The following is a 20,499-nucleotide window of genomic DNA, read 5'->3' as shown; positions in this document are numbered from 1 at the left end:
AATGCTGGCATTTGTGAGCCACCATGCTGGCCCTGATTGTGTCTATTTTCTAATGAAATAAAAGCAAAGTATCAACTAAGAATGCAAAATAGGGAGGAAGTGTTCAGGAGACTGGAAAAGTGAATAAACTATGGAATATAGTATATTTGCAGAGCAGCAATAAAGGCCCACTTGAGTGTAATTATCATGGATTTGGATGTTTTCCTCCAACCTTATTCAACTGCATGGTTATTTGAGCTATGTTGGCTGGATTTAACCATGACTGGTTTGGATTTTGCCAGGATAGTGTGATTGAGAGACATTAGGGCAGGAGAATTCAGGGGATATAAAAGTGACTCATTAATATTTTACCATAATAGCTAAACTGGGTAAGGAGGGAAGTGAAGACATGAAGAAATTGAGAGGCAAATAAAAAGGCAATGACATCAATGGATTGCTCAACCAGATGGGGTCAAAGGTTTTTGAAGTGTGAGTAGTTGAGTAAGTGAGCTAGAAAGATAGGAGGTAGCAGCAATAATATAATGGTTAGAAGTGAATTAATGTAATGGGGGTACTTATTTACAGTTACTGGAAATGAAGAGGTCTAGGGTAAGACCAGTGGGGTCAGTAGCTGAGGTAGGGTGAACTTGAGGATCACTATAAGAGAAGAGGTCACATAATTAAGGCTTTAGAAGAATCATCTCTATGGCTATTGAAAGCACTAAAAATTGTTAAGGAAGTGGTGTTGGACAGAGTGATAGTGTGCCAAGAGCTCTGTGAAGGAGTGGCCAGGGGTCTGGGGATGACTACAAGTTTGTGTGATTATGTGACTTTTCTCACATAATTCTCACAGTGACTCTAGAGATATTGCAGTTATTATCTCCATTTAACATACAAGGCAGCTGACACTCAGATTAAATAACTCATCTAATGTATGGTAAATATGCAATCTCTTGTTTGGGAAAATAGTATTCATGCTGAACACCCCAAGGATGAATTCATACTTAGCTTTCAGTACCAGAATAATAAACAACAATATATAATTATTTCCAGTCTCCTATTATTCTATAAGGATGAATAATCCAATCTCACAACTCTAAAATTTGATGGGCAGAGAATTTTAAAAGAATAGGGAGGTTCTGAATAACTGAAAGGGAAAAGACTGCCCTGAGGAGAAAGGAAAAGGGCAATGCATTAGTCCGTTCTCACACTGCTATAAAGAATGACCTGTGATTTATAAAGAAAACAGGTATAATTGGCTCACAGTTCTGCAGGCTGTACAGGAAGCATGGCTGGGAGGCCTCAGGAAACCTACAATCATGGTGGAGGGTGAAGGGGAAGCCAGCATGTTCTACAGGGCTGGAGCAGGAAGAATAGAGTGCAGGGGGAAGTGCCACACACTTTTAAGCAACAGATCTGATGAGAACTCACTATCATGAGAACAGCAAGGGGGATATCTGCCCCCATAGTCCAATCACCTCCCATCAGGCCCCTCTGCCAACATTAGGGATCACAATTTGATATAAGATTTGGGTAGGGACACAAATCCAAACCATATCATTTTGCCCCTGACCCCTCTCAAATCTTACATCCTTCTAACATTTCAAAATACAATCATGCCTTCCCAATAGACCCCCAAAGTCTTAACTCATGCCAGCATTAACTTAAAAGTTCACAGTCCAAAATCTCATCTGAAACAAGGCAAGTCCCTTCCACCTATGAGCTTGTAAAATCAAAACCAGTTGTTACTTCCAAGATACAATTTGGGTACAAGCATTAGCTAAATACTCCCATTCCAAAAAAGAGAAATTGGCCAAAAACAAAGAGACTACAGGCCCCATGCAAGTCTGAAACCCAGCAGGGCTGTCATTAAATATTAAAGCTCCAAAATCATCTCCTTTGACTTCATGTCTCACATCCAGGTAATACTGATGCAAGTGGTGGGCTCCCAAGGCCTTGGGAAGCTCCTCCCCTGTTGCTCTGCAGTGTACAGACCCCTTTGCTGCATTCATGGGGTGGCACTAAGTGCATGCAGCGTTTCTAGGCACACAGTGCAAGTCAATGGTGGATCTACCATTCCGGGATCTGGAGGACAGTGGCCCTCTTCTTACAGCTCTACTAGGCAGGACCCCAGTGGAGACTCTGTGGGGGCTCTCCAACACACACATTGCCCCTCCAAACTGCCCTAGTAGAAGTTCTCCAGTAGAGCTCTGCCCCTACAGCACACTTTTGCCTGGACATCCAGGTGTTTCCATAGATCTTCTGAAATCTAGACAGAGGCTCTGAAGCCTGAATTCTTGCCCTCTGTGCACCTGCACACTTAAAACCACATGGAAGCTATCAAGGCTTATTGCACCCTCTGGAGCAGCAGCCTGAGGCGTATCTGGAGTACTCTTAGCTACAGATGGAGCTGGAGTGGCTGGGATACAGGGAGCAGTGTCCCAAGTTTGCACAGGGCAGCAGGGCCTTGGGTCCAGCCAGCAAAACCATTCTTCCCTCCTAGGCCTCTAGGCCTGTGATGGAAGGGGCTGCTGTGAAGGTCTCTGAAATGTCTTCAAGGCATTTTCCCCATTCTCTTGGCCATTAACATTTGGCCCCTCTTTACTTATGCAAATTTCTGTAACCACTTGAATTCCTCCCCAGAAAATGAGTTTTTCTTTTCTACCACATGGTCAGATTGCAAATTTTCCAAACTTTTATGCTATTTCCCTTTAAAATGTAAGTTCCAGTTTCAGACCATCTCTTTGTGAATGCATCTGACCATATGCTGTTAGAAGCAGCTGTTAGAACAGCTTTTGCTGTTCGAAAACAGACCACATTTTGAATGCTTTGCTGCTTAGAAATGTCTTCCACCAGATATCCTAAATCATCACTCTCAAATTCAAGATTCATCTCCAGCCACCTCCTAAGAATACGGCCACTAGGAGGAGCCTGAGGAAAATCCGGGTTCTCTTAGTGAGGGAAGGGGAAAAAGCATTCATTTGGTAGTCAACCAAGAGAGGTATGAAGGTGTTTTTGTCTCAGATGCCACTGCTACATATATAACATCATTGGAAATACCACTTTACACTAACGTGATTTCCCATAAATGATGAATACTTTATTACTATTTTTTTTAAGTATGGCTAAATGTTAAAGGAACTTTATTCTAGCAGAAGCCCCTGACTGAGGTCAACTTAAGGTTTTGCAAAGAGAAAAAGAAAAACAAGGTAAAATTGAGAAAACCATGTGACTTGAGGAATTTTAATATCTGGTTTAGAGACAGAAATAAGTAGGTGAAGGACAAATATAACAGGGAGCTACTGTTTAGGTCATCAGATACATAAGGTGGACAAGGGTGGAGGGAGAGAAGGATTTTCCACCAATAGAAGATGCATGCAGATCACAGGCAGGAATGTCAACTCATAAGGTAAAGACCATTCAAAGCAGAAATAAAATTAAAGTGATATGGTCTTACCACTGCTGGTTTTGATAGAATAATTAAAAAAACAAAAACAGCCGAGCATAGTGGCTCATGCCTGTAATCCCAGCATTTTGAGAGGATGAGGCGGTGGATCACCTGAGGTCAGGATTTCGAGACCAGACTGGCCAACATGGCAAAAACCATCTCTACTAAAAATATAAAAAAATTAGCTGGGTGTGGTGGTGTGTGCCTGTAATCCCAGCTACTCGGGAGGCTGAAGCAGGAGAATCGTCTGAACTCAGGAGGCAGAGGTTTCAGTGAGCCGAGATTGTGCCACTGCACTCCAGCCTGGGTGACAGCTAGGCTCTGTCTCAAAGCAAACAAACAAACAAAACAAAACAAACTGAAGCATCTCTGTATAATATAACATGAATTTAAGAGTTAAAGGAGGAAAAATAGTAAAAAACTGACGAATTTATAGGAAAGAATAATGTTGCAGTATCTACAGAGAAAAAAACTGTGGTGTACTAAAACTGTCAAAAGCAAGCAATCAAGGCCAGGCACAGTGGCTCAGGCCTGTAATCCCAGCACTTTGGGAGGCTGAGGCAGGTGGATCGCTTGAGCCCAGGAGTTCAAGACCAGCCTGAGCAACATGGCAAAACCTCATTTCTACAAAAAAATATTTTAAAAATTAGATAGGCATGGTGACATGCACCTGTAGTCCCAGCTACTGGGGAGGCTGAGGTGGGAGAATCAGCTAAGCCCGGGAGGTCAAGGCTGCAGTGAGCCATGATGGTACCACTGCATTCTTGCTTGGGTGACAGAACAAGAGCCTGTCTTAATAAATAAATAAATAAATAAATGAATGAATGAATAAATAAATAAATAAGGTAAGCAATCAAGAAAAGAAACAACCACAAGAATCTCAGGAGAGGAAGTCCTCATCTAGTACTTGTCTTCTTTTTCTTTACCAATATAATACACATTACCCTACATTATACGTAATTGTATAGTTTTCTTAGTTTTCCTTGTAAGTATACAAGCCCTTTGAAGGCAGGCACTATCAGGGACTGGGTCATTTTGTTAAATCCCTTGCAGCATCTAACCTAGGCCCTCTAGCAATACTGTTGTTCATATATTTGTAGAAAGAAGCACTACAAAGATGTTAAGGAGGGAGGGACTTCTGTGACCCAAGAAATTCCAGTCAGGGAAAGAGTTAGAGTCCCTGAAGGAAAAAAGGGGAAGGATAAATCTGTAAAACGAGATTTAAATTACAGGTGATCAGAACAAGAAAGAAGCTTTATTTTGGGAGTATTAGCTCCAGAGAATGAAGAAGATTTAGGGATTAAATAAATTCATCCAAAGAATATGAAAGATAGTTAAGTTGTAGGGGGTATAAGCACAATTATCTCTGAACTTCTTCTAAATCATATTAAACATCATTATTTCTATTTCTGTTCCTTATACCTTTCCTAGAAATCAGAAATGAAGAGAGAGCTCAGACAAAGTACTCAAAGTCAGGCACAGGTGGGAATTAAATGAGGATCTGCAACTCCTCTCAGCATGGAGGCAGCACACATATATAATTAAAGCGTACATTTGTCTGATGCTTAATAGTTTAAAAGTCTTTCCATATGTGATATCTTACTTATTGGAGAAAGATTAAAGGAGGATATCAGTGTGGTTAGGTCAGGTAATTCTCTGTCTTTATGTTTACTTTATGCACCCGTTGTGTGTGACACTGCTGATTGTTTGCATTCTTACTTCTCTCTCTCTCTCTCTCCCTCCATATATATATATATATATATATGCATTACCTAATATGCTGGTAATGAATTGTTGCAATATAGACTATTACATGTAACTGAAATATTCCCAGTTCTTTAAAGATTAATATGCTCTCTTTAACACCCAAAATTCCACCAGCATCATAAGCTCCTTCCCCAACAACCACCATCACCATTTACCCAGCAATTTCAGGACCCCACAAAGAAGGTATTCCCCTTTGTGACACTCATAGCAAAGGAGGCTTGGGCTGGGAAATGTTTAAGTCAACAAAGCATTCTTTCAGTTCACACCAACAGTTTTTCCCTCCATAACCAAACAAGCCCTGTGCGGTGCATGTAAAGTGGAGGATGTGAATACAGTAACCCCCTACAAACCTCAGGTTTGTCCTGAAATGGACAAGATCAAGTTCTTAGGGAAGGAAAGGAGTTGATGGAGGCAGAAGGGATATAATAAACATGACCTAAAATGTCTTTCACTGATTCTATGATGCACATTTTTCCCTCATATTTTAACATCTTTGAAAGTGAGATGGGTCTCTCATTTGTGGTCTGCCAACAGGCAGGTCTGTTATAGTTATTATTGCCCATACATCTCCAGCAAAACTTGCAGAATGTATATCATTAGTGTAGAGAAAATTCTCAAAGATAATAATGGAGCCTCCTTTTAAGAAATGCTGCGTCATTTATGCTTTTAAGGGTACAGAACATATTGGTCGAAAATTGTTGACTCATGGTATGTTAGTTATCTATTACTGCATAACAAATGACCCCAAAATGTAGCAGTTTGAAACAATAAACATTTATTCATTTCTGTTGGTCAAGAATCTAGGACCAGCTTAGTTGGGTTTGCCAGTTCAGGGTCTCTCATGAGATGCAGTCAAAATGTTGGCTGGAGCTGCAGCCATCTGAATACTTGACTGGGCTGGAGGACCACTTCCAAGCTCACTTAGGTGGCTATTGCCCAGATACCTGAGTTCCTCTCCATATTGGGCCTCTTGATAGGATTATGTATGACATAGTGTCCGGCCTCCCTGAAGCAAATAATCCAAGAGAACAACTAAGAGGGAAGCCACTGTGACGCTTTACGACCTAGTGCCTGAAATCACAGCTGTCACATCCACTTTATGCTATTCATTAGAAGCCAGTCATTAAGTCCCTGCCACACCCAAGTGGAGAGGAATTAGGCTCCATTTATTGAAGGAAGGAGTATAAAAAAATTTGTGAACATAGTTTTAAAACTACCACTCGTGGGCAAAAACATGATAAGGTTATCACTGGCTGGGCATGGTGGCTCATACCTATAACCCCAACACTTTGAGAGGCTGAGGCAGGAGGATCACTTGAACCCAAGAGTTTGAGACCAGACTGGAAAACATGGTGAGACCCTGTCTTTACAAAAAATTTAAAAATAACTAGGCATGGTGCACCTACAGTCCCAGCTACTCAGGAGGCTAGGGTGGGAAGATCACTTGAGCCCAGGAGGTCAAGGCTGCAGTGAGTTGAGATCATGCCACTGCACTCTACTCTGGGCAACAGAGTGAAACTCTGTCTCAAAAACAAACAAACAAACAAACAAAAAGTCACTGATGTGAAGAAACTATTTCATTTATATATGTATATATTTTAAATTGGGACATAATTGTATGTATTGTGTAATGATCAAATCAGGGTAATTGACACATCCATCACTGCAGATATTTACCATTTATTTGTGTAGAGAACATTCAAAATCCTCTCTTCTAGCTATTTTAAAATATACCATAATTTATTGTTAATTATAGCCACTCTGCTGTGCTATAGAATTTATTACTCTTACCTAACTTTAATTTTGTATCAATTAACCAATCTCTCTATCCCTCCCCCAACCCTCTACCGCCCCCCCACCAGCCTCTGGTAACCTCCATTCTCCTCTCTAATTCTATGAGATCAACTTTTTAAACTCCCACATATGAGTGAGAATGTGCAGTGTTTTTCTGTGCTTAGCTTATTTCACTTACCATAATATCCTCCAGGATCATCCATGTTGCCAAAAATTACAAATCATTTTATTACAGCTAAATAATATTCCATTGTGTATATATACCACATTTTCCTTATCCATTCGTCCATTGATGGGCACTTTGGTTGATTCCATATTTTCGCTATTGTAAACAGTGCTGCAATAAACATGGGAGTACAAGTATCTCTTCAACATTCTGATTTCCTTTCCTTTGAATATATACTCAGTAGTAGAATTGCTGAATTAAATGCTATTTCTATTTTTAGTTTTTTGACGAACTTCCATACTGTTTTTTATAATGACTGTACTAATTTGCATTCCTACCAACAGTATATAAGAGGCCTTCTTTTTCTGCATCCTTGTCAGCATTTGTTATTTTTTGTTTTTTTGATAACAGCCATTTTAACTGGGATGAGATGATATCTCATTGTCATTTTGACTTGCATTTTCCTGATGATTAGCGATGTTGAGTATTTTTTTCATACACCTGTTGGCCATTTGTATGTCTTCTCTTGAGAAATGTCGATTCAGATTATTTTGCCCATTTTTAAACCAAATTATTTGCTTTTTGGCTGTTGGTTGAGTTCCTTACACATTTTGGATATGAATCCCTTACATGGATAGCTTGCAAATATTTTCTCCCATCTTTTAGGTTGTCTCTTCACTCTGTTAATTGTTTTCCTTTGCTCTGCAGAAGCCTTTTAGTTTAATAAAATCCCATTTGTCTATTTTTGCTTTGTTAACTGTGTTTTTGAGGTCTTATCCAAAAAATCTTTGCCTAGACCAATGGCTTGATGTGTTTCCCCCATGTTTTCTTCTAGTGATTTCACAGTTGTCGGTCTTATCTTTAATTCTTTAATCCATTTTGAGTTGATTTTTGTATATGGTAAGAGATAGGGGTCTAGTTTTATTCTTCTTCATATGGATAGTTTTCCCAGTACCATTTATCGAAGAGACTGTCCTTTCCCCATTTTATGTTCTTGAACTCCTGGCCTCAAGTGATCTTCCCACTGCAGGCTCCCAAAGTGCTGGGATTACAGGCATGAGCCACCACACCCGGCCTCCAGTTAAATATTATTGGAGCCTTTGTTGAAAGTCAGTTGGCTGTGAATATGTGGATTTATTTCTGGGTTCTCTATTCTGTTCCATTGGTCTGCACAGACTGTTTTTAGGCCAGTATCTTTCTGTTTGGGGTACTATAGCTTTGTAATATATTTCAACATCTGGTAGTGTGATGCCTCCCAGTTTTGTTGTGTTTGTTCAAATTGCTTTGGCTATTCAGGGTCTTTTGTGGTTCCATACAAATCTCAGCATTGTTTTTTTCGATTTCGGTGAGAATGTCGTTGGTGTTTTGATAGAGATTGCGTTGAATCCACAGATTGCTTTGGGTAATATATTTCACTTGTATTTCTAATGTAGAAAGAATTATATATGGGGGCGGAGCAAGATGGCCGAATAGGAGCAGCTCCAGTCTTCAACTCCCAGCGCCAGCGACACAGAAGACCGGTGATTTCGGCATTTTCAACTGAGGAGCGCAGCTCATCGCCAGCAACGGATCAAAGCTGGATGGAGAATGACTTTGACGAGATGAGAGAAGAAGGCTTCAGTCCATCAAATTTCTCAGAGCTAAAGGAGGAATTACGTACCCAGCGCAAAGAAACTAAAAATCTTGAAAAAAAAGTGGAAGAATTGATGGCTAGAGTAATTAATGCAGAGAAGGTCATAAATGAAATGAAAGAGATGAAAACCATGACACGAGAAATACGTGACAAATGCACAAGCTTCAGTAACCGACTCGATCAACTGGAAGAAAGAGTATCAGCGATTGAGGATCAAATGAATGAAATGAAGCGAGAAGAGAAACCAAAAGAAAAAAGAAGAAAAAGAAATGAACAAAGCCTGCAAGAAGTATGGGATTATGTAAAAAGACCAAATCTACGTCTGATTGGGGTGCCTGAAAGTGAGGGGGAAAATGGAACCAAGTTGGAAAACACTCTTCAGGATATCATCCAGGAGAACTTCCCCAACCTAGTAGGGCAGGCCAACATTCAAATCCAGGAAATACAGAGAACGCCACAAAGATACTCCTCGAGAAGAGCAACTCCAAGACACATAATTGCCAGATTCACCAAAGTTGAAATGAAGGAAAAAATCTTAAGGGCAGCCAGAGAGAAAGGTCGGGTTACCCACAAAGGGAAGCCCATCAGACTCACAGCAGATCTCTCGGCAGAAACTCTCCAAGCCAGAAGAGAGTGGGGGCCAATATTCAACATTCTTAAAGAAAAGAATTTTAAACCCAGAATTTCATATCCAGCCAAACTAAGTTTCATAAGTGAAGGAGAAATAAAATCCTTTACAGATAAGCAAATGCTTAGAGATTTTGTCACCACTAGGCCTGCCTTACAAGAGACCCTGAAGGAAGCACTCAACATGGAAAGGAACAACCGGTACCAGCCATTGCAAAAACATGCCAAAATGTAAAGACCATCGAGGCTAGGAAGAAACTGCATCAACTAACGAGCAAAATAACCAGTTAATATCATAACGGCAGGATCAAGTTCACACATAACAATCTTAACCTTAAATGTAAACGGACTAAATGCTCCAATTAAGAGACACAGACTGGCAAACTGGATAAAGAGTCAAGACCCATCAGTCTGCTGTATTCAGGAGACCCATCTCACATGCAGAGACATACATAGGCTCAAAATAAAGGGATGGAGGAAGATTTACCAAGCAAATGGAGAACAAAAAAAAGCGGGGGTTGCAATACTAGTCTCTGATAAAACAGACTTTAAACCATCAAAGATCAAAAGAGACAAAGAAGGCCATTACATAATGGTCAAGGGATCAATTCAACAGGAAGAGCTAACTATCCTAAATATATATGCACCCAATACAGGAGCACCCAGATTCATAAAGCAAGTCCTTAGAGACTTACAAAGAGACTTAGACTCCCATACAATAATAATGGGAGACTTCAACACTCCACTGTCAACATTAGACAGATCAACGAGACAGAAAGTGAACAAGGATATCCACGAATTGAACTCATCTCTGCAGCAAGCAGACCTAATAGACATCTATAGAACTCTCCACCCCAAATCAACAGAATATACATTCTTCTCAGCACCACATCGTACTTACTCCAAAATTGACCATATAATTGGAAGTAAAGCACTCCTCAGCAAATGTACAAGAACAGAAATTATAACAAACTGTCTCTCAGACCACAGTGCAATCAAACTAGAACTCAGGACTAAGAAACTCAATCAAAACCGCTCAACTACATGGAAACTGAACAACATGCTCCTGAATGACTACTGGGTACATAACGAAATGAAGGCAGAAATAAAGATGTTCTTTGAAACCAATGAGAACAAAGATACAACATACCAGAATCTCTGGGACACATTTAAAGCAGTGTGCAGAGGGAAATTTATAGCACTAAATGCCCACAAGAGAAAGCAGGAAAGATCTAAAATTGACACTCTAACATCGCAATTAAAAGAACTAGAGAAGCAAGAGCAAACACATTCGAAAGCTAGCAGAAGGCAAGAAATAACTAAGATCAGAGCAGAACTGAAGGAGATAGAGACACAAAAAACCCTCCAAAAAATCAATGAATCCAGGAGTTGGTTTTTTGAAAAGATCAACAAAATTGACAGACCACTAGCAAGACTAATAAAGAAGAAAAGAGAGAAGAATCAAATCGACGCAATTAAAAATGATAAAGGGGATATCACCACCGACCCCACAGAAATACAAACTACCATCAGAGAATACTATAAACACCTCTACGCAAATAAACTGGAAAATCTAGAAGAAATGGATAATTTCCTGGACACTTACACTCTTCCAAGACTAAACCAGGAAGAAGTTGAATCCCTGAATAGACCAATAGTAGGCTCTGAAATTGAGGCAACAATTAATAGCCTACCAACCAAAAAAAGTCCAGGACCAGATGGATTCACAGCTGAATTCTACCAGAGGTACAAGGAGGAGTTGGTACCATTCCTTCTGAAACTATTCCAATCAATAGAAAAAGAGGGAATCCTCCCTAACTCATTTTATGAGGCCAACATCATCCTGATACCAAAGCCTGGCAGAGATACAACAAAAAAAGAGAATTTTAGACCAATATCCCTGATGAACATCGATGCAAAAATCCTCAATAAAATACTGGCAAACCGGATTCAGCAACACATCAAAAAGCTTATCCACCATGATCAAGTGGGCTTCATCCCTGGGATGCAAGGCTGGTTCAACATTCGCAAATCAATCAACATAATCCAGCATAAAAACAGAACCAAAGACAAGAACCACATGATTATTTCAATAGATGCAGAAAAGGCTTTTGACAAAATTCAACAGCCCTTCATGCTAAAAACGCTCAATAAATTCAGTATTGATGGAACGTACCTCAAAATAATAAGAGCAATTTATGACAAACCCACAGCCAATATCATACTGAATGGGCAAAAACTGGAAAAATTCCCTTTGAAAACTGGCACAAGACAGGGATGCCCTCTCTCACCACTCCTATTCAACATAGTGTTGGAAGTACTGGCTAGGGCAATCAGGCAAGAGAAAGAAATCAAGGGTATTCAGTTAGGAAAAGAAGAAGTCAAATTGTCCCTGTTTGCAGATGACATGATTGTATATTTAGAAAACCCCATTGTCTCAGCCCAAAATCTCCTTAAGCTGATAAGCAACTTCAGCAAAGTCTCAGGATACAAAATTAATGTGCAAAAATCACAAGCATTCTTATACACCAGTAACAGACAAACAGAGAGCCAAATCAGGAATGAACTTCCATTCACAATTGCTTCAAAGAGAATCAAATACCTAGGAATCCAACTTACAAGGGATGTAAAGGACCTCTTCAAGGAGAACTACAAACCACTGCTCAGTGAAATAAAAGAGGACACAAACAAATGGAAGAACATACCATGCTCATGGATAGGAAGAATCAATATCGTGAAAATGGCCATACTGCTCAAGGTTATTTATAGATTCAATGCCATCCCCATCAAGCTACCAATGAGTTTCTTCACAGAATTGGAAAAAACTGCTTTAAAGTTCATATGGAACCAAAAAAGAACCTGCATCTCCAAGACAATCCTAAGTCAAAAGAACAAAGCTGGAGGCATCACGCTACCTGACTTCAAACTATACTACAAGGCTACAGTAACCAAAACAGCATGGTACTGGTACCAAAACAGAGATATAGACCAATGGAACAGAACAGAGTCCTCAGAAATAATACCACACATCTACAGCCATCTGATCTTTGACAAACCTGAGAGAAACAAGAAATGGGGAAAGGATTCCCTATTTAATAAATGGTGCTGGGAAAATTGGCTAGCCATAAGTAGAAAGCTGAAACTGGATCCTTTCCTTACTCCTTATACGAAAATTAATTCAAGATGCATTAGAGACTTAAATGTTAGACCTAATACCATAAAAATCCTAGAGGAAAACCTAGGTAGTACCATTCAGGACATAGGCATGGGCAAAGACTTCATGTCTAAAACACCAAAAGCAACGGCAGCAAAAGCCAAAATTGACAAATGGGATCTCATTAAACTAAAGAGCTTCTGCACAGCAAAAGAACTACCATCAGAGTGAACAGGCAACCTACAGAATGGGAGAAAATTTTTGCAATCTACTCATCTGACAAAGGGCTAATATCCAGAACCTACAAAGAACTCAAACAAATTTACAAGAAAAGAACAAACAACCCCATCAAAAAGTGGGCAAAGGATATGAATAGACATTTCTCAAAAGAAGACATTCATACAGCCAACAAACACATGAAAAAATGCTCATCATCACTGGCCATCAGAGAAATGCAAATCAAAACCACAATGAGATACCATCTCACACCAGTTAGAATGGCGATCATCAAAAAGTCAGGAAACAACAGGTGCTGGAGAGGATGTGGAGAAATAGGAACACTTTTACACTGTTGGTGGGATTGTAAACTAGTTCAACCATTATGGAAAACAGTATGGCGATTCCTCAAGGATCTAGAACTAGATGTACCATATGACCCAGCCATCCCATTACTGGGTATATACCCAAAGGATTATAAATTATGCTGCTATAAAGACACATGCACATGTATGTTTATTGCAGCACTATTCACAATAGCAAAGACTTGGAATCAACCCAAATGTCCATCAGTGACAGATTGGATTAAGAAAATGTGGCACATATACACCATGGAATACTATGCAGCCATCAAAAAGGATGAGTTTGTGTCCTTTGTAGGGACATGGATGCAGCTGGAATCCATCATTCTTAGCAAACTATCACAAGAACAGAAAACCAAACACCGCATGTTCTCACTCATAGGTGGGAACTGAACAATGAGATCACTTGGACTCGGGAAGGGGAACATCACACACCGGGGCCTATCATGGGGAGGGGGGAGGGGGGAGGGATTGCATTGGGAGTTATACCTGATGTAAATGACGAGTTGATGGGTGCAGCACACCAACAAGGCACAAGTATACATATGTAACAAACCTGCACGTTATGCACATGTACCCTACAACTTACAGTATAATAATAATAATTAAAAAAAAAAAAGAAATAATTATATATGATAAAATATACCAATAAGTCTAACAGCTCTTTCATAAGTTTAAAAAAGCTTTTAAATGATATTAAAGTAGTGGATTACAGTGTAATTGGCAGAGTTTTTTAGTGGCATATGAAATAATCAATTGTGTCTTATATTCAATAAATACAGTTAACAGACGTTTTTGAAAAATCACTGAAAAGACAGTTTAGGAAGTAATCACATTTGTTGACGTAACAAACTAGCTGTAATCATTTCCCTTTCTCTGATTTGCCTTTTAAGATGGTTTGAGGTATCATAATCCACTGAAGCTCCGTCTTACATACATTTTACAGGAATTTTTGAGCCAGTCTTAAGTATCCTGAAGTGAAATGACTTTACCACTTGCATTTTCCCTTGATTTTCATGTGTCTCAGCAAAATCTTTATGTAACTACATGGGCCTTTTTATTATCTTAATAATTAAAAGAATGGTTTTGGGATTGGGTTTTTCAACCCACATACTGGAAGTCTGAAGCATGGGCAGAGAATAAACACACCTACTCAGGGTGCACATTCTGGGACACCAGTATAACCACACTGGTTGGTTATTAAAATATTGAGATAATTCCATACAAGGAGGTAATTCCATACAAGAAACTTCTAGTTCCTGATTCCCATACTAACACTCCATGACTTCCCCAGAACCCAGCAACTAAGGGGAGGGGAGGGAAATTGCTCTAGGACCTTCCTCCACTACTATGTCCAGCACCCCTTCTGACTGATGAATGCTGTGCTGTGTCCCTTATTAAATATTTTGACTGTTACTCCTTGTTTTAGTACATTCGGGCGGCTATAACAAAAGTACAATTAACTGAGCAACTAATAAGCAACAAATTTATTTCTCACAGCTCTAGAGGCTGGGAAGTCCAAGATCAAGGTGCCCACAGACTTGGTGTCTCCTGAAGGCTCATTCTCTGGTTTACAGATGGCACCTTCTCTCTGCTTCCTCACATGGTAGAAAGAGCTAGCTGACTCTTTGGGGCCTCTTTACAAGTACACTAATCTCATTTATGAGGGCTCTGATTTCAGGACCTAATCCGATACCAAAGACCCAACCTCTTAATACTATGATATTGGAGATTAAGTTTCAACATACAAATTTTGGAGGGATGCAAACATTCAGACCATAGAACTCTTGTATTCATAATAATGAGAACCAATCATTGCTTTTATATTCTACTGTTTGAGGGGAATGAATGGAATTTGAATTGAATTTGTACCTCTCAGTTTGATATCTAAGTATGTCTAAATTTTGACTGATTGTTATAGATTTTTAAGAACAAAGCAATGTCCTCTGGGTTCAAAAAATGGATGTATTTTAAACCTAGTTATACTTCAGGCACAAAAACACTCAAGCAGGAGAGTTATTTGATTTAAAAAAATAACTATTTTAGAAGTATTCTGAACAATGCCAGAGTTAAATGACATCTTATATTTTTCTTAGTAAGAGACATAAATATTTAAATAATAAATCTGATCAATATTTCTATTAGAACAAAATATATAAACTGAAGACAAATATTTTCTGAATATAATCTCTGGTGATTATCAACTCTTTTCACATAGCACTAATTCTTTAGAGAATTGTCAAAACCATGGATTCAAACAAACGATGGTTTAATAAAAATTAATATTTAAAAACATTTTAAAACAAGGTAACACTTTTCCTAAAAATATAGACTACTACTCATATCTGCAAAATGGTCAATTTAAAAAGTTCTCTAGCTTTGCCCTTTTTTTCTTTAGGTCCATGTTTACATTTATAATTGGACACAAGAATAAAAGTACTTCCAGCTACTTATCAAATTGGTGGACATATTTATCAAATTGGTGGACATATTTACATAGACTTTTAGTTCAAATTGGCATCCACAATATTGTGAAAAACAGAGCAACACAAGGAGAAATTAGTTTTTTTCTATAGAACCCAAAACTCTGTTCTAGTCATAACCTACTCCATAAAAACGAAAATTTAGGCCAAGCACGGTGGCTCACGCCTGTAATCCTAGCACTTTGGGAGGCCGAGGTGGACAGATCACGAGGTCAGGAGTTCTAGACCAGCCTGGCCAAAATGGTAAAACCCTGTCTCTACTAAAAATACAAAAATTATCCAGGCACCTGTAGTCCCAGCTACTTGGGAGGTTGAGACAGAAGAATCGCTTGAACTGCAACCCCAGGAGGCAGAGGTTTCAGTGAGCCAAGATCGTGCCACTGCACTCCAGTCTGGGCAACAGAGCAAGACTCCATCTCAAAAAAAAAAAAAAAAAAAATAGAAAAGAAAAAGAAATTTAAATAAAGTTATAAATGATAATCAGAATAGGGTTTAATTTTCTAACAATTTTATGTCTGTCCACATAATTAGGGACAGTGAGAATAAGCAACTACAATGCCAAACCATAGTAACATAAATTTAATTCTGACTTATAAACTATAAACATATATGAAGCTCCACCTAACATGTACACACATATATTTCATGTATACATATATGAACTTGACAAAGAATAAGCTAACGTAAAGAGCTGCAAAAACATAAAATAGTTACATTAAAGTGGTAACCGTTTACGGTATTACTGAATTGGGTTGGAATCTTTTTTTCAGCTAGGTTATTGTTTGCCATTAGATTATTTTCCTCAACAGTGGTTTTCTTTTCTCTTTCTTTTTTTTTTTTTTTTTTTTTTTTTTTGAGACAGAGTCTCGCTATCTCCCAGGCTGGTGCGATCTCGGCTCACTGCAAGCTCTGCCTCCTGGGTTCATGCCATTCTCCTGCCTCAGCCTCACAAGTAAGTGGGACTACAGGTGCCCGCCAGCACGCCCGGAAAATTTTATGTATTTTTAGTACAGATGGAGTTTCACCGTGTTAGCCAGGATGGTCTCGATCTCCTGACCTTGTGATCCACCCGCCTTGGCCTCCCACAGTGCTGGGATTACAAGTGTGAGCCACTGTGCCCAGCACTCAACAGTGATTTTCAAACTTGTTCAGGTGACCAAATACTTGGAAGCCATAATACCCTTTACATAGCACCGTGAATTACTGATGTGTTTAATTCCAGCATAACATTATACAAGCAAGGAACAATTTTACCAGCAGAAAATATAACTTTATTATGGTTCCACATCTAAACATCTAAAAAATACTACTACTATACATAAAATATTTATGAAACCACACTTCATAGCAGGATAATAAATAACAAAATTTGAACCAAGCCAACCATCTAGAAAGACATGATTCAAAGACAAACTGGCGTTTATGACAACTGCTCGTTTAATTTCCTCCTCTTCCCTATAATTTGCTTTTGTCTGATCTTAATACTCACATCTGATTTCTTAAGTCCCTGACCCTGACTTGAAACCTGTTATCTTAACTCGCTTCAGATTACCTGAGCCTGGGCTCCTCCCCGTAGATATGGTCTGAATGGACTCCAGTATCTCTGCAACTGCTGACCTGCCCATTCCTAGGCATAGGGCAAATGGGTCTCAAGGAACTCCAGAAATCCAGCTGAGGTTGGGATGCAAGAAGGCAGAGTTAGCATAGGAAAGAAAAACGGCATCCCTTGTGCCTGAATCTGGCACACAATAAGTGCTCAATAAATGTATTAATTGGAAAAAGCATCTCCAACAAAGGTGAGCTTGGGAATGAGGAGAGCAGCTCAGTTAAGAACAGGATCTGAAGCAAAGGTAGGAGTTAAACGGGCAAGAAGGCTGTAACTGGACAAATGGACAACTGAAGCTACAGCCAGCAGAGATGCCTCAGCCTTGCAGGGCATTATAAGTTTAGACATTTATTCTATATCCTATCTTATTTCACAAAGAATCTAAAAAGCAAAGTAAAAGTAGAGCATCTTATTATCCTTTTCTGAACCAAGTCTGAGAGGAAGTTGTCTAAGAAACTTTTGAACACCAAATTGCATGTTTTCTTTTTGTGGCTGCAATTTGGTAGGTAGCTGAAAAGAGGGGTACTTTTGCCCTGTATGCCTGGGTTTATTTAACAAATATATTTCTAAATATAGAGAATGCTTTTAAATATAGAAAATCATCCACACATATATCCACAAAAGTTAGTGAACAACATATGAGCAGCTGTTTGTTTTTCAGTAATTCGTTTGCTTCTTGTTCACTGGTTTGCTTCTCTGCTATCACTTTGAGGTAGGCATATAATAATTGTAATTAATGTTTAAAAATTAGGAAATAGGCCAGGCGCGGTGACTCATGCTCCTAATTCCAGCACGTTGTGAGGCAGAGGGGGGCGGATCGCTTGAACCCAGGAGTTCAAGACCCACTAAGCATGGTGGTGTGTGCCTGGGTGACAGAGTGAGACCTTGTCTCAAGGAAAAAAAAAAAAAAGAAAGAAAGATTTAAACCTTTAATTTTTCTTAGAATTGGAAAAAGACTGTCATAAAATTTTGAGGTAGAGTATGGCAAAGTAGCTCACAGTTTGAGAAAAATACGTTTGAATTTGGAAATTCCCACTGAAATTTCATTTTAAAAATGGGGCTTGAGAATTAACTTTTTGATGTATTGTTGCCCATTTTCAAGACATTTCAGCATTGGTCCAGCTGGGAACTATTCCATGCCCTCTGCTATGGTCTGAACAGTTGTGCCTCTCAAAAATTCATGTTGAAACCCAATTACCAATAATATTGCCAGTGATATTAGGAGGTGGAACCTTTGAGAAATGATTAGATCATGATAGTAGAGCTCTCATGAATGGGATTAGTGTCATTACAAAAGAGGCCCCAGAAAATTGTCTTGTCCCTTTCACCGTGTGAAGACACAGCTAGAAGTCACCATCTATGAACCAGTGAATGAACACTGAATCTGCCAGCATCTTGACCTTGGGCTTCCTGGCTCCGGAAGTGAGAAATACATTTCTGTTGTTTATATGCTACCTAGTGTATCTTGTTATAGCAGCCCAAATGGACTAAGACACCCTCTGCCTTTTGGGTTAACTTATTAATAACAATGTATTAAACACAACTATGTGTTACTCAATACAGTTTTCTTATTTGATCTTAACAGACCTATGTATTATTCATAATGCTTAACATTAATAAGCATTGCTCTTTTATTCTACAAAGTAGAAAAAGAGAGGTGCTGAAAGGTTCAATAACTTCCCACGGTTGTGTGCCTACTAAGTGGCTGAACCAGGAATCCAGCCTGAAATCGTCAAGACTCTCCGTTGATCTCTCTTGGCACGGTGCTTAGCTATTAACCAGGGAGATCAACCCTCTGCACTACAAATAGGCCTTTATGCTCTTCCTTCCCTCCCTCCCTTCCTTCCACTATTTCTACTTGAGATTACTCTCAGGTATCCAAAAATAAATTATTTCATTGCCACCTGTTATTAAGAGTAACAGAGACCAAAGTTTATGCTAATCAGTCAATCTTAAAAGAATGGAAAATACATGCCTTAAAAGTCCTGCTACCGAATTACAAGTTGATTGTGTGTATATTAAGCAGGCATTACTGTTCGGGCAGTAAATATAGCAATATATTATTCAGATTCACAAAGGAATAAAGTATTTCAAATTTGCTGTGACACTTAAAGTCTCTGCACCCTTATCATTAAGCATCTGAACTTTTAATTAAAAAATAAACAAATACTGTATATTTTTTCTATCAAGTTGTCATTACCAATGGCATTGTAAACCACACCCTATTAGTGTTGCTTTTAGCACTACTTCAACTTTCCTAACTTACTACACCAACAGCTGTCAATTTTTAAGATGATTTATCCCTTTTTCTTTATGATTGTCTTGTTCATGTGGCTGAAATTCCTAAAAGTACAAGAATCAAACTGTATTAAAAATTGAAAAACACAATGAAGTTTTCTAATTGCATTACCCTTTTTTCTGAGATAGAGTCTTGCTCTGTCGCCCAGGCTGGAGTGCAGTGGCGTTATCTCAGCTCACTGCAAACTCCACCTTCTGGGTTCAAGCAATTCTGCCTCAGCCTCCTGAGCAGCTGGGACTACAGGTGTGCACCACCACGCCTGCCTAATTTTTGTATTTTTAGTAGAGATGAGGTTTCACCATGTTGGCCAGGCTGGTCTTGAACTCCTGACCTCGTGTTCCACCCACCTCGGCCTCCCAAAGTGCTGGGATTACAGGCGTGAGCCACCATGCCTGGCCTGCATTATCCCTTTATACAATATCATCCTGATGCTTTCTAATGCGAATTTTTCAGGTAATTCAAGTGTATCTTTACTTTGGATAGAAAACATCCTTTGACAATTCCTGTCTTATTTGACAGAGTAACAAATTCTTTGATTCAGTCACTGTTATTAACAAATTATTTTACAAAGTTGTAACATAACTATGCCTTTAGGACATTGCTGTACAAGGTTCTCTATCCAAACACCTTATAGCCCCTGCTTACTACCTAAAACCTAGTCTTTGGAGTCTTCTGTCAGTGGGCCAGAGTACTTTTCTTGTGGCCTAACATCCTACCCCCGCCACCCTGGCCACCAAACCCTCGCTTTGCTATGTCTGTATCTGCTGTTGAGTTTGGAAATGTGTTAGCTGAAGTTGTTACAATAATGTATTCATCACGTTACTAAAGGTCTTCATGAGATTTTTAGGGCTCTCTCAGGAGGAAAAGAGAGTTTCTGCTTGTCGTCTTTGTGGCATCTATGTGGCCTATATTGCTTCTCAGTGATTCTGTGAGCTTAAATAATATTTTAATTATGTTTTTCGTTT

General features: G+C 39.1%; 1 protein-coding gene across 1 annotated transcript in view; it reads right to left on the bottom strand.

Moving 5' to 3' along the window:
* The window catches only part of DNAH11 (dynein axonemal heavy chain 11), a 410,596-nt gene extending 390,863 nt beyond the window's left edge, over positions 1-19,733 (bottom strand). Inside the window, exon 1 of the mRNA XM_031665316.1 lies at positions 17,182-19,733. The gene's annotated coding sequence lies outside the window, so the exon portion shown is untranslated. The remainder of the gene's footprint in view (positions 1-17,181) is intronic.
* Between the last annotated feature and the right edge of the window lie 766 nt (positions 19,734-20,499).

This window comes from Papio anubis, chromosome 4 (assembly GCF_008728515.1).
Source record: "Papio anubis isolate 15944 chromosome 4, Panubis1.0, whole genome shotgun sequence".
NCBI classification, from domain to species: Eukaryota; Metazoa; Chordata; class Mammalia; order Primates; family Cercopithecidae; genus Papio; species Papio anubis.
The sequence above is the reverse complement of the archived record's forward strand: the minus strand, read 5'-3'. Positions and strand labels throughout refer to the sequence as shown.